The sequence below is a fragment of the Marmota flaviventris genome (assembly GCF_047511675.1).
Source record: "Marmota flaviventris isolate mMarFla1 chromosome 16 unlocalized genomic scaffold, mMarFla1.hap1 SUPER_16_unloc_1, whole genome shotgun sequence".
Classification (NCBI taxonomy): Eukaryota; Metazoa; Chordata; class Mammalia; order Rodentia; family Sciuridae; genus Marmota; species Marmota flaviventris.
This window is the reverse complement of record NW_027287691.1, coordinates 63,224-87,133: the sequence shown is the minus strand read 5'-3', so window position 1 is coordinate 87,133 and position 23,910 is coordinate 63,224. Positions and strand designations below refer to the sequence as shown.

General features: G+C 40.4%; 1 pseudogene; it reads left to right on the top strand.

Moving 5' to 3' along the window:
* LOC114080224 (E3 ubiquitin-protein ligase RNF213-like) overlaps positions 1-14,602 on the top strand; it is a 151,008-nt pseudogene extending 136,406 nt beyond the window's left edge.
* Positions 14,603-23,910: the final 9,308 nt, after the last annotated feature.

The following is a 23,910-nucleotide window of genomic DNA, read 5'->3' as shown; positions in this document are numbered from 1 at the left end:
GATCTTCTAAATGTTGATGTGGTAGCTCTTGAACTCCAGCAGGCTCTTGCATGAACACCTCACCTGCAACATCTTCATTTACCAGTAGAGGAGAACTGTCCTGGTCCCAGAGCTTCCCTAGGAGACTACAGGAGACAAGAGGCACAAGCTAGAGCCAGGAGCAAGAAGGACCAAGAGGCTGGGCAGGGGTGAAAACTTTTGGCCTATGGACCCTCCACTGCCCCTCCACTGCCCTCTTCCTATTCCTACCACCAGGGCTTCAATCACATTCCACTACAACCTGGAGTACACATACTAAGTCAGTCTTGAGCCTCAGGATCACATTACAGATGCTGAGGGGAAAACACTAGAGAACTGGAAAGCTCCTCACCTTTGCAGAAGTAAAATCAGATTCTGAATCTCCATCAGATTCTTCAGGCGATTGCCTAAACCTGGAAATGGCAAATGAATTGTGGTAGAGAAAGGAGGATCCCAGATTTCACAGGATGTTAAGTGCAATGCCCCCTTGGGGTAGATCATGGGAGATGAGACTGGAGGCTAAGCCTCAGTGTCCAAGTCCACCAGGAGAGGATCAAATTTGAATAGCTTATGCAGTCTAGACCTGACATGGCGGTGATCAGGAATGCACTTGTACAGCATGAGAGTCATATAAAGACTCGGGGAGAGGCCACATTTTTATCATTTGCATGTTGTTTTTACCTCCACTAACCTGCATGATCCTCACAACCACCTTATGGGGAGAATGGATTGGTTACCTCAAAGAAAAATTGGCCTTAACAGAATGAAACAGCTTGACCACAGGTGGACCTGAATGTCCCACCTCCATATCTAGGCACTACTGCTCAAGTGCTGTCCACACCACCCTACTGGACATCACCCACCCTTCATCCACCACACCTTCTAAGCACAGAACCTGAGAAGTGTCTTTGGTATGATGAGTTCCTTACCAACATCTTCCCTCTCAGGTCTCTGCAAGCAACTTCCTCTGGGGCATGGCTCTGAACTCTTGGAGAAAGGGGACAACATGCCATCTCTGGGGTCAAAGGGCACGGTGTTACCTTTCAGAGTTCCACTCTTCTTCCTGCACTTGTACAGCACCTTCTTCACCTTCACATGCTGACAGACAATATAGAAAAAGAGGCTGAAGCCCAGTTCTCCCTGTGCTCTCATAGACCAGCTGTAGACATTTCATGTTTCTGAACAGCAGGACCTCTACAGTTAGCTAGTGGAAACCCTTTTTTTCAGAGAACATTTTTTAAGTGGCAAAATACTTCATTTTTTTTTTCCTTTGGAAAGCACAAAAGGGGATTTTCTGAATAAATTACACTATGAATGTTGTCATTCACTTATCTTCTGATTAAGAATGGACTCATTTCCACAGGCTCTTCTCTGCTGCCAGGCAAAGTTCTGCTTCCTAAGACCAGAGGTGACCTGAGACCCTGGGATGGAGGCCCTCAGACCCACTTCATCTCAAAACAGAGGAAAGGCATTTTTCAGAGATACTTACCAGCAGAAGGTGATGGAACAATTCTCGGGACCTGTCCTTTGCAGAGGTACCAAGCACTCTCAGGAGTTCAGACCTCTCTATGTGGTCTAAGACTTCCAGATAGGAGAAATCCTAGTGCACACTATCTCCTGCTCTGCCCTGCTTACCCCAGAATCATTCTCTATTCTGTCCTGAAATTTCTCTTTTCTGAAGTGTGTCTACCTATTTTGGAAATGTGAAAAGAAAAGTAGACAAAAGAGAACATTTTGTTGTTGTTGTTGTTGGGTGTGACCTGAGGATTTCTTACCTTCCAGAATTTTTCTTTTTTCCTTGGTGGTGGGAAGGATGGATTACCCTGGAGGTGGGGAAATAAAAGGAGATAGATCCCTAGTCCACCCACAGAGGCAAGGATCATATCCATTGCCCAGGTTAACACCCATGTGGTGTTAATGCTATTTATAGGAAAGAGAGGATTCTCCATCATCTCAATTGCACTGTGTCACTTGGACAAATGAGTCCTGAAACACATCTTCAGCAATGTAAAGTAGGGCCCAGGCCTATGTCACAGAGCTGTGCCCTCTCATCACAAAGGGATCCTGTCATTTGGGGAAGGACAAGAAGAAAAGTGAGCACCACACCTCTGCTCCACCCTCCAGCCAGCATATCCTCTACTCTCCTGGCCTTCTAGATGCTTACTTCCAACTCCACTTGCTCACCCTGTCAGAAAAGATCTCAGTCAATTCAATACTCTTTTCTCCTGGAACATAGACATCCCCTCCTTCCTTGTAGGGTTCTGAGCTCCATCAATTTCATACTGTTTGAAAATTCTTATTAGCTATGAAATTTTATTTCTCCGGATCTCTTCTTTATTTTCAGGATCTCTTCTTTTTGAAATTTCAACTCTTCCATACAATATGTTCTTGTCTTGTTCAATTCAGCATAGAACTGAAATTTCTCTTACGCTTATTTAATTATGCTAAATTTATTTTATTATTATTATTATTATTATTATTATTATTATTATTATTGTTATTATTATTATTATTAGTTGTTCAAACCGTTACATAGCTCTTGACATATCATATTTCATACATTTGATTCAAGTGGGTTATGAACTCCCATTTTTACCCCGTATACAGATTGCAGAATCACATCGGTTTATACATCCACATTTTTACATACTGCCATACTAGTGTCTGTTGTATTCTGCTGCCTTTCCTATCCTCTACTATCCCCCCTCCCCTCCCCTCCCCTCCCATCTTCTCTCTCTACCCCATCTACTGTAGTTCATTTCTCTCCCTTGTTTTTTTTCCCCTTTCCCCTTACTTCCCCTTATATGTAATTTTGTGTAACGATGGGGGTCTCCTTCCATTTCCATGCAATTTCCCTTCTCTCTCCCTTTCCCTCCCACTTCTCGTCAATGTTTAATGTTAATCTTCTTCTTATGCTCATCCTCCCTGCTCTGTTCTTGGTTGCTCTCCTTATATCAAAGAAGAAATTTGACATATTTTTAGGGATTGGCTAGCTTCACTTAGTATAATCTGCTCTAGTGCCATCCATTTCACTGCAAATGCCATGATTTTGTCATTTTTTAGTGCTGAGTAATACTGCATTGTGTATAAATGCCACATTTTTTTTTATACATTCATCTATTGAAGGGCATCTAGGTTGGTTCCTCAGTCTAGCTATTGTGAATTGTGCTGCTATGAACATCCATGTAGCAGTATCCCTATAGTATGCTCTTTTAAGGTCTGTAGGGAATAGTCAAAGAAGAGGAATAGCTGGGTCAAATAGTGGCTCCCTTCCCAGCTTTCCAAGGAATCTCTATACTGCTTTCCAAAATGGCCACCCCAATTTGCAGTCCCACCAGCAATGTGCAAGTGTACCCTTTTCCCCACATCCTCGCCAGCACTTGTTGTTTGACTTCATAATAGCTGCCAATCTTACTGGAGTGAGATGGAATCTTAGGGTGGTTTTGATTTGCATTTCTCTGACTGCTAGGGATGGTGAGCATTTTTTCATGTACTTCTTGATTGTTTGTATGTCCTCCTCTAAGAAGTGTCTGTTCAGGTCCTTGGCCCATTTATTGACGGGGTTATTTGTTTTATTTTTATTTAATTTCTTGAGTTCTTTGTATACTCTGGATATTAGGGCTCTGTCTGAAGTGTGAGGAGTAAAAATTTGTTCCCAGGATGTAAGCTCATTATTTACCTCTCTTATTGTTTCTCCTACTGAGAAAAAACTTTTTAATTTGAGTAAGTCCCATTTGTTGATTCTTGGTTTTAACTCTTCTGCTATGGGTGTCCTATTAAAGAATTTGGAGCCCGACCCCACAGTAGGTAAATTGGAGCCAACTTTTTCTTCTATCAGATTCAGAGTCTCTGTTTTGATATCAAGCTCCTTGATCCATTTTGAGTTAACTTTTGTGCATGGCGAGAGAAAGGGATTCAGTTTCATCTTGTTGCATATGGATTTCCAGTTTTCCCAGCACCATTTGTTGAAGATGCTATCCTTCCTCCATTGCATGCTTTTAGCCCCTTTGTCAAATACAAGATAGTTTTAATTTTGTGGATTGGTCTCTGTGTCCTCTATTCTGTACCATTGGTCCACCCACCTGTTTTGGTACCAGTACCATGCTGTTTTTGTTACTATTGCTCTGTAGTATAGTTTGAAGTCTGGTATAGCTATACTGCCTGATTCACTCTTTTTGTTTAGAATTGCTTTTGGTATTATGGGTATTTTATTTTTCCATATGAATTTCCTGATTGCTTTATCTATTTCTACAAGAAATGCCATTGGGATTTTGATTGGCATTGCATTAAAACTATAGAGAACTTTTGGTAATATTGCCATTTTGATGATGTTAGTTCTGCCTATCCATGAACAGGGTATATTTTCCCTTCTTCTAAGATCTTCTTCTATTTCTCTCTTTAGGGTTCTGTAGTTTTCATTGTATAAATCTTTCACCTCTTTTGTTAGGTTGATTCCCAATTATTTTATTTTATTTTTTTGAGGATATTGTGAATGGGGTAGTTGTCCTCATTTCCATTTCAGAAGATTTAAGCTTTCAAATTTTATTTTAGTATCTTCATCTAAAGGGCTTAGACAAAAAAAATGATACATTATTATTACAACCTTTCAAAACTCAGTATAAAAATTGAAATAAACCCTCAAGGGACATTTTTGTATGTTTCTAGTATTTTTGTTTGTAAAATCAGTGTAAGTTAAACTTGAAGAGAAATTTTGGGAACATGTCTACACACACATTGTGAGGATGGTCTTAGCCTAAACAACTCCATTTTAAAACTATGTTAAAATACAATTGGAGTCCCTACCAGACAAGTTTATAGAGCCTTCTTATATTGTCATCAAGCATGGTGTTCTTAAATAAGTCACTTTCCACAACCCTGATAAAACTCAGAGTGAAGTCACTGTCATTTTCCTTTGCCCTGATAAGAATCACAGGTGAGAGATCAGGGCAGAAACCACCAGACCCGATGCCCTGACCCAAGAATTAAAGACGTCATTAAGAAACCCAGTCATATGTGATACGGATTGAAAGGGCAAGCAGAAACCCCCAAATTTAGTATAAATGATGTAGCAAATAAGAGACATTCAACCAACCCACACTGGTGCCCCTATGCTGGAGAGCCTGATGAGGACATGTGGACTGACATCCCAACTCTTTCCATTATCTACCTAATCTTCTGTATCATCCTCACCATTCTCCAACTCTACAGCCACATCTTGACCCTGATGAGAACAGCTATTTCTCCTTATGACCATCTCCTCAACCACTCATCTGTTCCACCCATTATGAAGCCTCCACAGATTCCTGACCTGATCACTGGAGTATGAGTGAGTGTGAATCTGCTGGAATTAAAACCCAAGACTTGAGACTCTAGATCTGACACTTGAGCTTATCAAGCAGAGGGAATGTCTGTAATAAGTCTGTCATGATTAAGTATGATTGCAGTGCTTAGAATTGACTTGGAATTGATTATGTCTATTATAGTGCCCAGAATTAAAGATTGTTATTTTCTTGATTAAGAACCTATAGATGGGCAAGTTTTGTGGCTCAGTGGTAGAGGGCTCACCTAGCATGTTTGAGGCACTGGGTGCAATCCTCAGCATCACATAAAAGTAAACTACAATGAAGGTATTGTGTCCAAGCACAACTAAAATACTGAAAGAAAAAATATCCTATAGAGTGAAATTGAATTGAATGATTTAAGTGAATAAAGCATTGAAAATAGCATCAGTGCATGTACATTCTTGATTTCTCCCCTCAACTGCATGTGGCACACCTTTCCCCATCACCACACACACACATACACACACACACACACACACACACATACACATACACACAACCGCCCAAATTTACCCATCTACCCCCCACCCACTTTTACAAAGGGGAAGCATAGAAACAAGGTGACTCTGCTTTATATCAAATTCAGTAAGTTCCCAGCCTTCATTTCTATTGTATTTTTTCTATCCCTTCTCTTTCTGAGGAGTAACTTATATATAGAAGTAAAAGCTGTGGTATGCTCAGGGGTCAGGCTTTAGAAATAATCCCTCTGAGTATTGGTGCCATTAATCAACTGTTGATTCCATATCTCAGTGTCCTGACCCTCCTTTCTCACTAAAATTATGCCAGACTGTTAAAATTATTCCTATCAAAATGTTAGATGAAGGAATCAAAAGTAATTTATATGTACTTTCTGAGAACAACTTGAAGGAGCAGTACTGTTTTAGTACCTGCAGGCATCTTAAATTGAGAATCTACTTTAATTATCAATGTGCACCTTGAGATTTGTCCTTAGGTGAACTATTATGATCCAAGAGTTCATTTCAGATCATGTGGGCAAGTTCTCAGTATTTAGGCTTATGTGCCATTTGTACTGCTGTTCATTTTAAATGGGAAATGACATTTGAAGTGCCTTTCCACTGGCAGTTTCACTTAGTTTTCAACTGAGCTTTAGAGAATTCACTTTCATTACAGTAAAATTTCCACATTTTTCCTATGTGCATATAGGTGCATGTGCTCACTAAGTACAATATTATTTGTATTAAAAACCCCTGATAAAAGTGCCATACAATTAGATGTGTCTGTGTTTCCATAGCAATTTTAAGCTGAATTTTCAGAGGAGTTTCCCAGAAGAGGTTCCGACTCAAACACACAATTTGCATCTTTTCCAATAGTCTATGAGATGTAGCACTCATCAAGGTTGAATATCTGCTTCGTGAAAGCAATTTAAAAAAGCAAGTATGAAACAGTATGTACAGGTAGCCTCTGCATGCAGGATGAAACTTAATTCATTTTATATATCAATTGACTTCTATTACAATTGTACTTAATTGCTTAGCTTCATAAAATTTAAAATCAATACCCTATTTCCTGTAGGCTGTACAAAGTAAAGGCTTTTTACAAATTAAATAACTAAAAATTTGACAAAAATATTAAAATTGTATACAAAAAATGATAGAAATGTTGAGTCTCTCTCCAAAAAAAGTGGCAGTCTTTCCAGTATGTCATACAATATTAATAACAAACACCATTTTTAAAATGGGTTGCTAAATTATATTATTCTGTTAGCATAAAAAAATTCTTTAAACTAACAAAGTATATTTTTATATGCTCCAGTTAAGTCCATGAATGCCATCTGATTACAATATAGACAACTAGGCAGGGTTGAAATTACTACCAGCTTTTCCCATGACCTGAAAAATCACCTGGAAGAGTCAACCATCTCTAAAATTGAAGGCTTAAAAATAATGATATTCTGTGTTAAATTTCAACCTCTCTGCGGGACTACCACAAAGTGAGATTTCAAAGGTATTTTTTTAAAATTTCCCTGTTGGTTTGTTTTCTCCTTTGTATGGCTGTTGAGAAGATGAAAAAAAAAGTTTGTCTTTCCTCACTAGCATGCTTTTTCCATTTGGCAAATATTTATCTCCCTACATCCTGTACCTAGTAGAAAAGGCATGTTGGCTTGTCTTAAGTACATTATTCTGTTAGCATAAAAAAGTCTTTAAACTAATATATTCCTTTGTTTTCAATTAATATTTCACAATTTCTATAGTTCTGGTTAGTTAACTTACCTCTCTCTTTGGCTAGATGATTGCTAATGGAAATATCAGCACAATAAATATGGTGTACAAATAAAAAGTAGTGTAAAAACAGAGCGATTGAAGCAACTATAACACACATGGATTTCAAATCAGGATTTTGAATAAAAATATCCGCTTTAAATCTGCAACGTAGGAGCAGATGAAGATCCCACTTGTGAGGGTTCCTACAGGCTGAGAGCCAAAGTTCTTAAAATGCTCACACCACAGGAATGTAGGTTGAGTGGTCAAAACCCCTCCAAGTGCCTGGCAGGATCCCGCACATCCTTGCACAGAAAGCACATTAAAATTCCCCAAGTTTGCACTATCCTTCCCAATGCATCCCTCACAGTGTGTGTTTCTTACTGTCTTTGTCTTCCTTCTTACTCTTGGAATGAACCCTTGATGACCTTGTCACAAATGATCCAGAACTGGTCTCTTCTATTTCTTGTAGAGGATCCTCGGGCTCTGAGCTACATCAAGATCATATTGGTACCCACAAAGGAAATCAATGCCTCACCTCTGAGGAAGGTAGAGTCAGGACATCAGGTACCGCTTGGTGTGACAGCATGATGTGGTACTACTGCTTGGGCTGGGAGGTATTGATGGGCACTATTGAGTTCCATCCTTTCTAGTGTTCTGCACTTGGAGGCAGCTCTCAAATTTTTGTAACCCCCCTCTCCAGCAGCCCCAGGGCCTACTAGCTTTGGGAGGCCATCCTGCCCACTCGCACTATTGCAGGAATGAGGCAGAGATGCCTGAAGGAAGACTGAGGTGTGCTGATATTTCACCCTCCAATACCCACTCTAACCTTGAGGGAAATAGGGCTTCCACGATACTGGGGCTTGTCCTACCTGTCTCAGGAAGCAACACAACTGGAGTTGTGCTCCTGATCTGCCCACTCTGCACCCTTGTGCTGGTGATGTTTATTGTCCTCAAAAAATAAAATAAAATAAAATAAACAGTGACAAAATCTACCCTGTGCAGCCTGTGTTAAGTGAAGGCCTGTGCTAACCCTTTCTGTGCAGTATTTTATTGAGCACTGACCAAATCCTTGGAAGTAGAGATAGAAGGATCCAGAGCTCAGAGATGTGGGGCAGCATCTGAGGCCACAGGACCAGCCTTGAGGGCATGCAGTGCTCTTTGCTGTGGCTTGTATAGCTGACAGCTTAAAGGCAGCTCTCTCAGGAGCACTTTCAACTGGGTGTTTGTAAGTCAAGTTTCAATTTTCATAATGAGGGACCACTGTTGCCGGGATCTTTCACTGCCACCAAAGCCATTGTGGTCCCTAGCCCTGTCCTGGTTTTAGGGTGGCTGATGCTGAGCCATCAGAGTGGAATACTGTGCTCAGAAAGGACCCATATGGCCTAACAGCAATGTCTGGTGGGTTGATTCTCTCATCTTCTATGGGTTAAGTGCAAGGAAGACTCCAGCATCCACAATGGGCTGTGCCCCCACTGTCAGAAAGGACAATGTTTACATCAGCTTTGCTTGCTCTGCAGCCCTGTCAGAGAATCTCCTAGGTCTTGTCTTAACTTGGAAAGGCAGATACAATCAGAAGCCATGTCATAGAGAGCTCACAGCTTGCTGGTTTTGTGCTTCATGCTACTTTATTTGCTAACTCATTTTAATTCTCCTGACAAACCTGTGAAAATCACTCTTATTTTACCTTTTCAGACTTGAGGAAGCTGAGGCTCCCTGTTTCAGACAGCTTTTTCACTCCTATAATGGAAGACCTGAGAAGAACAATTGTAGACGGGGGAAAGTTTTCTGGGGGATCACAATTTCAGAGTTCCTTGCTCATGGCTCCAGTTGAGGCATGATATCATGGTGGAAAGATGTGGCAGAGGGAAACAGCTGGGAACATGGCACCAGGTAACAGAGAAAGAGAGAGAGACAGTTCTCCTCAACTTGAACAAAATATAAACCTCAAAGATGCACCCCTAGTTACACACTTCCTCTAGCCATGCCCTCCTTGACTAGAGTTAATCCTTACCAGTGGGTTAATGCACTGATTAGACACAGGTCTCATAACCCAATGCTTTCGCCTCCATACTTTCTTGTATTTTTTCACACATGAGCTTTTTAGGGAACAACTTATATCAAAACCGTAATGCTCCCATAGACTCTGGACTCATGGAGAACACTGAGGGGCTCCCCCATTGTGGTCCCCTGGCCTTCAGGAAGCTCCTTCTCTAGTCCATTGGTGGTGGGTACCAGTGATGGAGCTGAGGAAGTTTTCTAGCAGAGGAAGTGACCCTAAGCCTGACTACTCAGTACTGGTGGGAACTAAGCAAACTTAGGACACAGACCTGGGAGTTTGTAATATTGTCCTAAAACACCTGATCCCAGGACCCTTCTGAGTCAGTGGAGTTCTTGAGTCAGACTGATGGCTTATCCGATATTTGGGTTTCTGATGATATGGGAACCCACAGAGTCATACTGAGGAAAGAACAGGCATACATGGCAGAGAGGTGTCTCTGTGCTGCTCTTGGAGCAGCCATGTGGCCAGGACACCTAGGATGTAGCCCTGCACCCAGTATCTATCTGGACACTGGACAGGACTGATGTGCTATTGAGAAGGGATGGGAAGGCTGGGCTTCAGTGCTGTTGTACATATCTTTCCATGTCCAGGCTTAGCCCTCCTTCCCAGTCGACTTGGAACAGAGAGAATTCATTGAGTGCTCAGGATACAAGGGCATAGACTTGTATTGAATATGGGTGCATTGAAGATGATCCTGCCCGCCACCAAAAAGTCGGCTTCATAGGTATTTCCAGTTGGGCCCTCGACCCTGCCAAGATGAACCAGGGCATCTTTGTGTCCCGCGGCAGCCCCAGTGAGAAGGAGCTCATAGAGAGTGCCAGAGGGATCTGCTCTTCAGACAGCCTGGTGCAGGACAGGGTCCGAGGGTACTTCGCTCCTTTTGCCAAGGCCTATGAAACATTGTGCAGCAGGCAGAACAAGGAATTCTTCGGGCTTCGCGACTACTATAGCCTCATCAAGATGGTCTTCGCCACCGCCAGAGCATCTAACAAGAAGCCTTCTCCACAGGATATTGCACAGGCAGTCCTTCGGAACTTCAGTGGCAAAGATGACATTCCTGCTTTGTATATCTTCATGGCCAGTTTACCTGAGGTCAGGTACGTAGGAGAGCTCAGGACCCTGGAGCTCATCAAGCAGAACATTTTCAGGGATATGAAGACGGCAGCAGTGGGGGAGCTAGAAGGAGCTGAATCCCGCTACTTGCTCTTGCTGACCAAAAACTACATGGCCCTGCATATCCTGCAGCAGTTATTCTTCAGTGAGGACCAGCAGCCCGAGATCATCTTTGGTTCCAGTTTTCCCCGGGACCAGGAGTACACCCAGATCTGCAAAAACATCAACCGGGTGAAGATCTGCATGGAGACCGGCAAGATGGTGGTGCTGCTGAACCTGCAGCACCTCTATGAGAGCCTGTATGATGCGCTCAACCAGTACTACGTCTACCTCGGGGGCCAGAAGTATGTGGACCTCGGGCTTGGCACCCATCGCGTCAAGTGTCGGGTCCACCCTGATTTCCACCTGATTGTCATCAAGGAGAAAAATGTGGTGTATGAGCAGTTCCCCATGCCCCTTATTAACCGGCTGGAGAAGCACTACCTCGACCTCAGCTTGGTGCTGCAGGGGTGGCAGAAGAGCATTGTGTAGGAGCTCACGCAGTGGGCAGAGGACTTCGCTGACATGAAGGCCCATCAGTTCCTGGCTGGGCACAAGTACAGCCCTGCTGACGTCTTCATCGGCTACCACTCTGATGCCTGTGCCTCTGTGGTGCTGCAGGCTGTGGAGAGGCAGGGCCCCAGGGACCTGACACAGGAGATATACCACAGGGTGTCTGAGGAGGCCAAGCTGATCCTGCTGGACTGTGCCACACCAGATGCTGTGGTGCGGCTGAGCACCTCCACGCTGGGCTCATTTGCTGCACAGACACTGTCTCAGGAATACTGGAACAAGCAGCAGCATCACTCCTTTGCAGATTTCCTCCAGGCCCAACTTCGCAAGGCAGACTCAGAGCGCCATGCCATCTTTACAGAGGTGACTGCCCCCACAGTCTTTCCCTTTCCTCTTTTACCCAGGAGCCAGGAGGTCTCCACTCCGTTTAAGGCACCATTCAGTCTGGGAAATGGATGTGTCCCCTTCATGTTAGGATCAAGGAGGATAAGTTCAGTTAGGCTTCTCTTGCCTGTTTGTGAGCAGAGCTCTGTTCTGAGAGTAGCACCGGGCACAACGTTCACTTCCCCAGAGTGCCAGCAGACCCCAGGTGTAAGTGATTAGCCTACTTGTCATCCTTGGAGTGTAAGAGTAATGGACTCTGATGCCTCCCAAGCTGGTGCCCTTAGTGTTATAAGTGAAAGTTGTGCAGCCAGGCGGGGGCATGGATCATAGGTGGTGTTAGTAGAAAAGAACCTGGCTGGTTGCAAACTTCACACATCAGCTGAGCTCTCTATTCAGGAATGAAGTTTCATGTAGGAATGGGGTGATGCCTCTGATGGATCCACTCTGCTGGAGGAAAATAAGCCATCAGCCAAAGGGGAAGTTTGCGCTTATATAGGTTATACTGAGAGGTAACCCAATTATTGTACAGTGTGTCTAATGGAGGGTCTGGGGTCAGCGGTCAGAGGACCAGAGGGAGGGTCTAGTGTCATGGTCAGTATTCATCTCTTTCCCTCCATGGTCTCATTGTACTATCACTGAGAAAGGACTTATTTGGGGAAGGGTCAATACTTTGGCTTCTTCCCAGAGACTGCCAGTCTAGGCTTGGATGAGTATTTCCTCCCCAGGGCTGGTCTTGTCACCAGCAAAGATTCTTCCAGGGGAAGGATCAATGCTATCAATGTATGGCTTTTTTTTTTATTCCCTTCTCCCAGGCTGCACTATTTTGGTGTTTTTAATTTTCCATATCCAAAAGCCAGTTCTTCTTAAGAGAGGCAACTTGGGCTGGTCTTGAGGGCTGCCTGGGCAGGCATCAAAGGCAGAGGGCTCCTTGGGGCACAGATATTGAGTCTGAATCTGCATCTGTGCAGGAGACCAGGAAGGGACTGCTGAGAGTGCATGAAGTTCAGGCTTCATGAGTGCTGGGTCATGGGGATAGGATAGGTGGAGAGACATGGGGAGGGCCTTGCAGCCTTAAGCTTGGTCTTGCTTGTGCAGAGAGGAGCTATGTAGGAAAGTGTACGTGGTGGACACACCCCACTGCCCAGGTGATAGGAAAACAGTGGCACAAGAGACTGGCATTGAGAGGATACACCAGTCAGGAGGCTGCTGTCATGGTGCAAACTGCAAATGGTTAGCAGACAGCATGGCTGGGCTAATCACTGACTCCATGGAAGGGAGGCAGAGGAAGAGGACAGCCTTCCTGAACTCATTGCAGCTTTGTGCAGTCACCATGAGAATCCAGGGAGGAGCAATGGGTTTGGGAGCCAGTGGTGACATCTGTTTGGGATAGGTTTGGATGTCTGCTGTGTAAGTTGGATGTAGGAATTGGAAGCTTGTCAGTAATGACAGGGTCAGAGAAAGGGTCTGGAGCCAGGTGCAATAATACATCCCCATGATCCCAGTGGCTTGGGAGACTGAGGCAGGAGGATCTCAAGTTCAAAGCCAGCCTCAGCAACTTGTAGAGGCCCTTAGCAAGACCCTGTCTCAAAATAAAAAAAAAAAAAAAAAAGGACTAAGGATGTCACTCAGTGATTAAACAGTCTTGCATTCAATCCCTGGGACCAAAAAAAAAAGAAGTGTTCTGAAGAGCTGAGGTCCTATGTGCCTAAAACGACCGGGTTTGCACTGTGGAGTATGGTCCATAGCAGAGAATTGAGAACTACTGAGGGGAGGGAGAGTTGCCAGTGGCTAACTCCATCTGATAGCAGGAAGCCAGATTACAAGAAGAAATGGCATTGTGCTGAGTCCTAAAGGATCAGAAGGCTCTCAGGTAGGGAAAAAAGCAGAAAGAGAGATATTGGCATTTCAGAAGGAGACCAAGGCAGCTTTGGGTCAGGGCAAGCCTTCTCTCTGACATCTGTTGACCCTGAGGTTCTGCTTGCCTCGGCCACTCTTTGTATGTAAAAGCTGCTCTGGGTTGGGCTTCTTTATGTCTGAGTGCCCGCTGGCCCCGAGTTCTGACCACTTCTCTGCGCCCTTGCTTGAATCTGGCTGATGGCTTGTGTGCCCATGTTGCAGGTCACCACCTTCTCCAGACTGCTGACGAACTGTGACTGCGAAGCTCTAGGGGCAGAGGTGAAGGACTTGGCCCCTAAGCCTGTGATCCTGTCACTGCAGCAGTTTGACACTGAGTACTCATTCCTCAAGGAAGTCCAGTGAGGTGCCCTGCCTGCCCATCACCCTTGGCCCCTGTCCTGGGAACATGGTATCGCATGCCAGGGTGTGGTAACCACTTGTAAGGAACTCTGAGTACTATGGAGGCTCATTGCTCAGCCTCCTGGTATGCCCCTCTGGCCCCAGATGTAAGACAGCTGTGTCCGTCTGTCTCCTGAGCACTGTGTGGCCCTTTTCTTCTCCAGTGGATTGCATCCTCACCTTGTGGAGGGAGACCCCCACCTGGATGCTGGGTTCTGCATGGCCTGTGTTTCCCTTCACTTTGTGGAGTATTATGATCCGTGTTTTTGTTTTTTGGGGTTTTGTTTGTTTGTTTGTTTTTTGGTTTTTTTTGCTTGTGCTGGGGATTGAACCCAGGGCTGCTCTACCACTGAGCCACATCCCCAGCCCTAATTTTTATTATTATTAATTCTGAGATAGGGTTTCTCTGTGTTGCTGAGGCTAGCCTGGAACTGGTGACCCTCCTACCTTAGCCTCCTGAGCTGTGGCTGCCCATGTTTTAGGACAGAGGACTCACTTGGGTGATTCTCTTTTTCTTTCAGAAGCGGCTTAATGAAGACAGACAGACGTAAAATCCTCATTGTCCAGATAGATTTTGATGATGGCGCTCACAGTGCTCAGCTCATTGCATCAGCTAAGTATGTTCTCAGTAGTTTTCTAGGAAAAATAGGAAGCCAAAATCTCCCCAGGACATCCTGAAGAATTTTTTCCATGAAAACAGTGTGGAAATAAGAATGACTCTCCCTCCCAGCTCCTGACATGGGCTAGAGAAGCTAGAGAGTAAAGGATGAAGGAAAAGGCCAGTAATGGCACAGAAATTGTGGAATGAAAGATGCGTCAATAATGGAATTTTTGTAGTGTTTAGGAGGATGTGTTAAAGCTGCATTTACAGTCCTTTTTTGATCATTTTGATTTTGAATCACATAATTAAAATTAAAGTTCAGTCTGGGATGTAGCTTGGTGGTACAGCACTTGCCTAGCATGTCTGAGGCCCTAGGTTTGATCCCCAGTACTGCCTAAAAAAAAAAAAAAAGAACTTATCATAAGTTTAAGGGCAGTAAGACTATATAAATAAATTAATATTTATTGAACATTTTTGTGGTGTCCATAAATCTAAATAATTAGCTATGTTCTGTTAACTCATGTAATTAAGAGTGACATCTGCTCCTTTAAAGCACTGGGAGCCTAGGATAAGTTAAGACCCAGCCAGATGCTATGGGGAGGTGGTCTGTAGCCACTGGGTGTGCAAGGCGCACTGTACCACACAACATTGTCTTGAAATTGGAAGGCCAGCAAGCCCCACCCTCCAAACACGGGGCTGCTGAGAAGGACAGAGTAGTGTCCTAGGGACAGAAAAGTGAAATCACAGAAAAGGAAAACAGGAAGCAACCAGCTTCACAGGGAAAAGCTTTTGCTGTAATCAATCAATCCCCCTGAACCCCTAGTTCAGGCAGTTTTAGAACTTTATATCTAGTATATAGGGGGAGGGACTCAGAGGTTCACATTCTACAGAAGTTCCAATGACAACAAGTTTTTCTTTCACTATTCTGGGCCAATTAATCCCTCAAAGATACTTTTTGCAAGAATTAGCACTGGAGAAAGGGAGAGCCCTCACCCCCACCCCCAGCTGTTTCCATGGAACCCAATTAGTAACACTTTCCCTTTTTTAAATTCATATTTTATTTTTCATTGATTTTTTTTAATGACAGTGGAATGTTTTACAATACTTGTTACACATATAGAGCACAATTTTTCATATCTCTGGTTGTATATAAAGTATGTTCACATCAATTCATATCTTCATACATGTACTTTGGATAATGATGTCCATCACATTCCACCATCCTTATTAAGCCCCTGCCCCCTCCCTTTCCTTCCCAGCCCTCTGCCCTATCTAGAGTTCCTCTATTCCTCCCACGTTCCCCCTCCCTACCCCACTATGAGTTAGTCACCTTATATCAGAGAAAACATTCATCCTTTGTTTATTTGAGATTGGCTAACTTCGCTTAGCATTATCTTTTCCAACTGCATCCATTAACCTGCAAATACCATGATTTTATTCTCTTTTATTACTGGGTAATATTCCCTTGTGTATATATGCCACATTTTTTTTTATCCATTCACCTACTAAAGGGTATCAAGGTTAGCTCCACAGTTTAGCTATTGTGAATTGTGCTGCTATAAACATTGATGTGGCTGTGTCCCTATAGTATACTGTTTTTAAGTCCTTTGGGTATAGATCGAGGAGACCTGGGTCAAATGGTGGTTCCATTCCCATATTTCCAAGGAATCTCTATACTGCTTTCCATATTGGCTACACCAATTTGCAGTCCCACCAGCAATGTATGAGAGTACTTTTTTCCCCACATCCTCGCCAAAACTTGCTGTTGTTTATCTTCATAATAGCTGCCATTCTGACTGGAATGAGATGATATCTTAAAGTAGTTTTGATTTGCATTTCTCTAATTGCTAGAGATGATGAGCATTTTTTCATATATTTGTTGATTAATTGTATATCCTCTTCTGAGAAGTGTCTGTTCAGGTCCTTGGCCCACTTGTTGATTGAGTTATTTGTTATTTTGGTATTTAGCTTTTTTTAGATCTTTATATACCCTAGAGATTAGTGCTCTATCTGATGTGTGAAGGGTAAAAATTTGCTCCCAAGATGTAGGCTCTTTATTCATCTCACTGATTGTTTCTTTTGCTGAGAAGAAACTTTTTAGTTTGATTCCATCCCATTTATTGATTCTTGCTTTTAATTCTTGCACTATAGGAGTCTTAATAAGGAAGTAGGGGCCTAATCCCACATGATGAAGATTAGGGCGTACTTTTTCTTCTATTAGAGGAAGAGTTCTCTGATTTAATACCAGGTCCTTGATCCACTTTGAGTTGAGTTTTGTGCATGGTGAGAGATGGGAGTTTAATTTTATTTTGTCATATATGGATTTGCAGTTTTCCCAGCACCGTTTGTTGAAGAGGCTGTCTTTTCTCCAATGCATGTTTTTGATATCTTTGTCTAATATAAGATAATTGTAATTTTGTGGGTTAGTCTCTGTGTCCTCTATTTTGTACCATTAGTCTACCAGTCTGTTTTGGTGCCAACACTGTGCTGTTTTTGTTACTATTACCCTGTAGTAGAGTTTAAGGTCTGGTATAGTGATACCCACCTGCTTCACTTTTCCTGATAAAGATTGCTTTAGCTATTCTGGGTCTCTTATTTTTCCAGATGAATTTCATGATTGCTTTTTCTATTTCTATGAGGAATGCCATTGGGATTTTGATTGGAATTGCATTAAATCTGTATAGTGCTTTTGGTAGTATGGTCTTTTTGATAATATTATTTCTGCCTATCCAAGAGCAAAGTAGATCTTTCCATCTTCCAAGGTCTTTGTTGATTACTTTCTTTAGGATTCTGTAGATTTCATTGTACAGATCTTTCACCTGTTTCATTAAGTTGATCCTCAATTATTTTTTTTTCTTTTGAGGTTATTGTAAAGGGGTAGTTTTCCTCATTTCCATCTCAGAGGGTTTGTCACTGATATACAGAAATGCCTTTGATTTATGGGTGTTGATTTTATATCCTGTTATTTTGCTGAATTACTAGTTCTAGAAGTTTTCTGGTGGAGTTTTTTTGGGTCTTCTAGGTATAGAATAATATCGACAGCAAATAGTGCTAATTTAAGTTCTTCTTTTCCTATACATATCCCTTTCATTTCTTTCATCTGTCTATTGCTCTGGCCAGTTTTTCAATAACTATGTTAAATAAAAGTGGTGAAAGAGGGCATCCATGTCTTGTTCCAGTTTTTAGAGGGAATGTCTTCAGTTTTTCTCGGTTTAGAATGATGTTGACCTGGGGCTTAGTGAATATAGCCTTTACAATGTTGAGATATGCACCTGTTATTCCTAGTTTCTCTAATGTTTTGAACATAAAGGGGTGTTGTATTTTGTCAAATGCTTCTTCTGCATCTATTGAGATGACCATATGATTCTTATCTTTGAGTCTATTGATGTGATGAATTACATTTATTGATTTCCATATGTTGAACCAACCTTGCATCCCTGGGATGAATCCCACTTGATCGCGGTGCACTATCTTTTTGACATGTTTTTGCATTCGATTTGTCAGAATTTTATTGAGGATTTTTGTATCTATGTTTATTAGAGATTTTGGTCTGAAGTTTTCTTTCTTTGATGTGTCTTTGCCTGGTTTTGGGATCAGGGTGATATTGGCCTCATAGAATGAGTTTGGAAGTGCTGTGTCTTTTTCTATTTCCTGAAATAAATTATAGAATATTGACATTAGTTCTTCTTTAAAGGTCTTGTAGAACTTGGCTGTGTATCTACCTGGTCCTGGGATTTTCTTGGTTGGTAGTCTTCTGAAGGCATCTTCTATTTCTTCAGTTGATATTGGTCTATTTAAATTGTGTATATCATCCTGAGTCAATCTGGGCAAATCGTATGACTTAAAAAATTTGTTGATGCCTTCAATATCTTCTATTTTATTGGAGTATAAGTTTTCAAAATAATTTCTAATTGTCCTCTGTATTCCTGTAATGTCAATTGTGGAATTACCTTTTTCATCATGTATGCTGGTAATTTGAGTTTTCTCTCCTTCTCTTTGTTAGCATAGTTAAGGGTCTGTCAATTTTATTTATTTTTTTTCAAAGACCAATTTTTTGTTTTGTCAATTTTTTCAATTGTTTCTTTTGTTTCAATTTCATTAATTTCAGCTCTAATTTTAATTATTTCTTGCCTTCTACTGCTTTTGCTTTTGTTCTGATTTTTCTAGGGCTTTAAGATGTAGTGTGAGGTCATTTATTTGTTGACTTTTTCTTCTTTTAAGGAGTGAACTCCATGCAATAAATTTTCCTCTTAGTACTGTTTTCATAGTGTCCTGAGATTTCAATATATTGTGTCTATGTTCTCATTTACCTCTAAGAATTTATTAATACCCTCCTTGATGTCTTCTGTAACCCATTGTTCATCGAGTAGCATATTGTTTAGTCTCCAAGTGTTGGAGTAATTTTTATTTTTTATTTTGTCATTGATTTCCAAATTCATTCCATTAAGATCTAATAAATTGCATGGTAGTATCTCTACTTTTTTGTATTTGCTAAGAGTTGCTTTGTGGCATAGTATGTGGTCTATTTTAGAGAAGAATCCATGTGCTGCTGAGAAGAAAGTGTATCCACTTGATAACAGATTGAAATATTTTATATATGTCAGTTAAGTCAAAGTTATTAATTGTATTATTGAGATCTATAGTTTCTTTATTCAACTATTGTTTGGAAGATCTATCCAGTGGTGAGAGATGTGTGTTAAAGTCATCCAAGATTATTATGTTGTGGTCAATTTGACTCTTGAACTTGAGAAGGGTTTGTTTGATGAACATAGCTGCTCCATTGTTTGGGGCATATATATTTATGATTGTTAAGTCTTGTTGGTGTATGGTTTCCTTGAGCAGTATGTAATATCAATCTTTATCCCTTTGGATTAACTTTGGCTTGAAGTCTACTTTATTTGATATGAGAATGGAAACCCCTGCTTGCTTCTGCAGTCCATGTGAGTAGTATGATTTTTTCGGAACCTTTTAACTTCAGTCTGTGTATGTTTTTTCCTATCAGATGAGTCTCCTCTAGGCAGAATATTGTTGGGTCTTTTTTAAAATCCAGTCTGTTAGCCTATATCATTTGATTGGTGAGTTTAAGCTATTAACATTCAGAGTTATTATTATTACTTAAAATTTTTTTATTTGTTTTAATTAGTTATACATGACTGTATAATGCACTTATATGCTTTGATACATCATACATAGATGGGATATAATTTCTCATTTTTCTGAGTATACATATTGTATAATCATATTGGCCATACATTCACATATATACCTAAAGTAATAATGTCTATTTCATTCTATTATCTTTCTTATCCCCACATCCCCTGCATTCCCCTCCTTTCACTTCCCTCTATCTAATCTAAGGTAATGCTATACTTTTTTTTGCCTTTATGCATATACTTTGTTGGGGTTTTTTGCATTACAATTCTTAATACACATATATACCACAATTTTTGTATCTCTGTTTGTATATAAAGTATGTTGACACCCAATTCAAGTCTTCATACATGTGTTTTGTATAGTATTGTCCATCACATTCCACCATTGTTGCTAATCCTCTGTCCCCTCCCTTTCCCTCCCACCCCTCTTCCCTATCTACAATTCATCTATTCCTCCCATGCTCTCCCTCCCTACCCCACTATGAGTCAGCCTCCTAATATCAGAGAAAACATTTTCCATTTGTTTTTTGGGGATTGGCTGACTTCACTTAGCATTATCTTTTTTAGCGCCATCCATTTACCTGCAAATGCCATGATTTTATTCTCTTTTACTGCTGAGTAAAATTTTCATTGTGTATATATGCCATATTTTTTTTATCCATTCATCCACTGAAGGGCATCAAGTTTGGCTCCACAGTTTAGCTATTGTGAATTGTGCTGCTATAAACACTGATGTGGCTGTGTCCCTGTAGTATGCTGTTTTTAAGTCCTTTAGGTATAGTTCGAGGAGAGGAATAGCTGGGTCAACTGGTGGTTCCATACCCAGTTTTCCAAGGAATCTCCATACTGCTTTCCAAATTGGCTGCACCAATTTGCAGTTCCACCAGAAATATATGAGTGTACCTTTTTCCCATATCCTCACCAACACCTATTGTTGTTTGTCTTCATAATAGCTGTCATTCTGATTGGAGTGAGATGATATCTTAGAGTGGTTTTTATTTTCAATTCTCTGATTGCTAGAGATGATGAGCATTTTTTCATATATTTGTTGATTGAATGTATATCCTCTTCTGAGAAGTGTCTGTTCAGGTCCTTGCCCATTTGTTGATTGGGTTATTTGTTTTTTCAGTGTTTAGCTTTTTGAGTTCTTTATATACCCTAGAGATTAGTGCTCTATCTGATGTGTGAGGGGTAAAAATTTGCTCCCAAGATGTAGGCTCTTTATTCATCTCACTGATTGTTTCTTTTGCTGAGAAGAAACTTTTTAGTTTGATTCCATCCCATTTATTGATTCTTGCTTTTAATTCTTGCACTATAGGAGTCTTAATATGGAAGTTGGGGTCTAATCTCACATGATGAAGATCTGTGCCCATTTTTTATTCTATTAGAGGAAGAGTTCTCTGATTTAATACCAGGTCCTTGATCCACTTTGAGTTGAGTTTTGTGCATGGTGAGAGATGGGAGTTTAATTTTATTTTGTCATATATGGATTTGCAGTTTTCCCAGCACCGTTTGTTGAAGAGGCTGTCTTTTCTCCAATGCATGTTTTTGATATCTTTGTCTAATATAAGATAATTGTAATTTTGTGGGTTAGTCTCTGTGTCCTCTATTTTGTACCACTAGTCTACCAGTCTGTTTTGGTGCCAACACTGTGCTGTTTTTGTTACTATTACCCTGTAGTAGAGTTTAAGGTCTGGTATAGTGATACCCACCTGCTTCACTTTTCCTGATAAAGATTGCTTTAGCTATTCTGGGTCTCTTATTTTTCCAGATGAATTTCATGATTGCTTTTTCTATTTCTATGAGGAATGCCATTGGGATTTTGATTGGAATTGCATTAAATCTGTATAGTGCTTTTGGTAGTATGGTCTTTTTGATAATATTATTTCTGCCTATCCAAGAGCAAAGTAGATCTTTCCATCTTCCAAGGTCTTTGTTGATTACTTTCTTTAGGATTCTGTAGATTTCATTGTACAGATCTTTCACCTGTTTCATTAAGTTGATCCTCAATTATTTTTTTTTCTTTTGAGGTTATTGTAAAGGGGTAGTTTTCCTCATTTCCATCTCAGAGGGTTTGTCACTGATATACAGAAATGCCTTTGATTTATGGGTGTTGATTTTATATCCTGTTATTTTGCTGAATTACTAGTTCTAGAAGTTTTCTGGTGGAGTTTTTTTGGGTCTTCTAGGTATAGAATAATATCGACAGCAAATAGTGCTAATTTAAGTTCTTCTTTTCCTATACATATCCCTTTCATTTCTTTCATCTGTCTATTGCTCTGGCCAGTTTTTCAATAACTATGTTAAATAAAAGTGGTGAAAGAGGGCATCCATGTCTTGTTCCAGTTTTTAGAGGGAATGTCTTCAGTTTTTCTCGGTTTAGAATGATGTTGACCTGGGGCTTAGTGAATATAGCCTTTACAATGTTGAGATATGCACCTGTTATTCCTAGTTTCTCTAATGTTTTGAACATAAAGGGGTGTTGTATTTTGTCAAATGCTTCTTCTGCATCTATTGAGATGACCATATGATTCTTATCTTTGAGTCTATTGATGTGATGAATTACATTTATTGATTTCCATATGTTGAACCAACCTTGCATCCCTGGGATGAATCCCACTTGATCGCGGTGCACTATCTTTTTGACATGTTTTTGCATTCGATTTGTCAGAATTTTATTGAGGATTTTTGTATCTATGTTTATTAGAGATTTTGGTCTGAAGTTTTCTTTCTTTGATGTGTCTTTGCCTGGTTTTGGGATCAGGGTGATATTGGCCTCATAGAATGAGTTTGGAAGTGCTGTGTCTTTTTCTATTTCCTGAAATAAATTATAGAATATTGACATTAGTTCTTCTTTAAAGGTCTTGTAGAACTTGGCTGTGTATCTACCTGGTCCTGGGATTTTCTTGGTTGGTAGTCTTCTGAAGGCATCTTCTATTTCTTCAGTTGATATTGGTCTATTTAAATTGTGTATATCATCCTGAGTCAATCTGGGCAAATCGTATGACTTAAAAAATTTGTTGATGCCTTCAATATCTTCTATTTTATTGGAGTATAAGTTTTCAAAATAATTTCTAATTGTCCTCTGTATTCCTGTAATGTCAATTGTGGAATTACCTTTTTCATCATGTATGCTGGTAATTTGAGTTTTCTCTCCTTCTCTTTGTTAGCATAGTTAAGGGTCTGTCAATTTTATTTATTTTTTTTCAAAGACCAATTTTTTGTTTTGTCAATTTTTTCAATTGTTTCTTTTGTTTCAATTTCATTAATTTCAGCTCTAATTTTAATTATTTCTTGCCTTCTACTGCTTTTGCTTTTGTTCTGATTTTTCTAGGGCTTTAAGATGTAGTGTGAGGTCATTTATTTGTTGACTTTTTCTTCTTTTAAGGAGTGAACTCCATGCAATAAATTTTCCTCTTAGTACTGTTTTCATAGTGTCCTGAGATTTCAATATATTGTGTCTATGTTCTCATTTACCTCTAAGAATTTATTAATACCCTCCTTGATGTCTTCTGTAACCCATTGTTCATCGAGTAGCATATTGTTTAGTCTCCAAGTGTTGGAGTAATTTTTATTTTTTATTTTGTCATTGATTTCCAAATTCATTCCATTAAGATCTAATAAATTGCATGGTAGTATCTCTACTTTTTTGTATTTGCTAAGAGTTGCTTTGTGGCATAGTATGTGGTCTATTTTAGAGAAGAATCCATGTGCTGCTGAGAAGAAAGTGTATCCACTTGATAACAGATTGAAATATTTTATATATGTCAGTTAAGTCAAAGTTATTAATTGTATTATTGAGATCTATAGTTTCTTTATTCAACTATTGTTTGGAAGATCTATCCAGTGGTGAGAGATGTGTGTTAAAGTCATCCAAGATTATTATGTTGTGGTCAATTTGACTCTTGAACTTGAGAAGGGTTTGTTTGATGAACATAGCTGCTCCATTGTTTGGGGCATATATATTTATGATTGTTAAGTCTTGTTGGTGTATGGTTTCCTTGAGCAGTATGTAATATCAATCTTTATCCCTTTGGATTAACTTTGGCTTGAAGTCTACTTTATTTGATATGAGAATGGAAACCCCTGCTTGCTTCTGCAGTCCATGTGAGTAGTATGATTTTTTCGGAACCTTTTAACTTCAGTCTGTGTATGTTTTTTCCTATCAGAT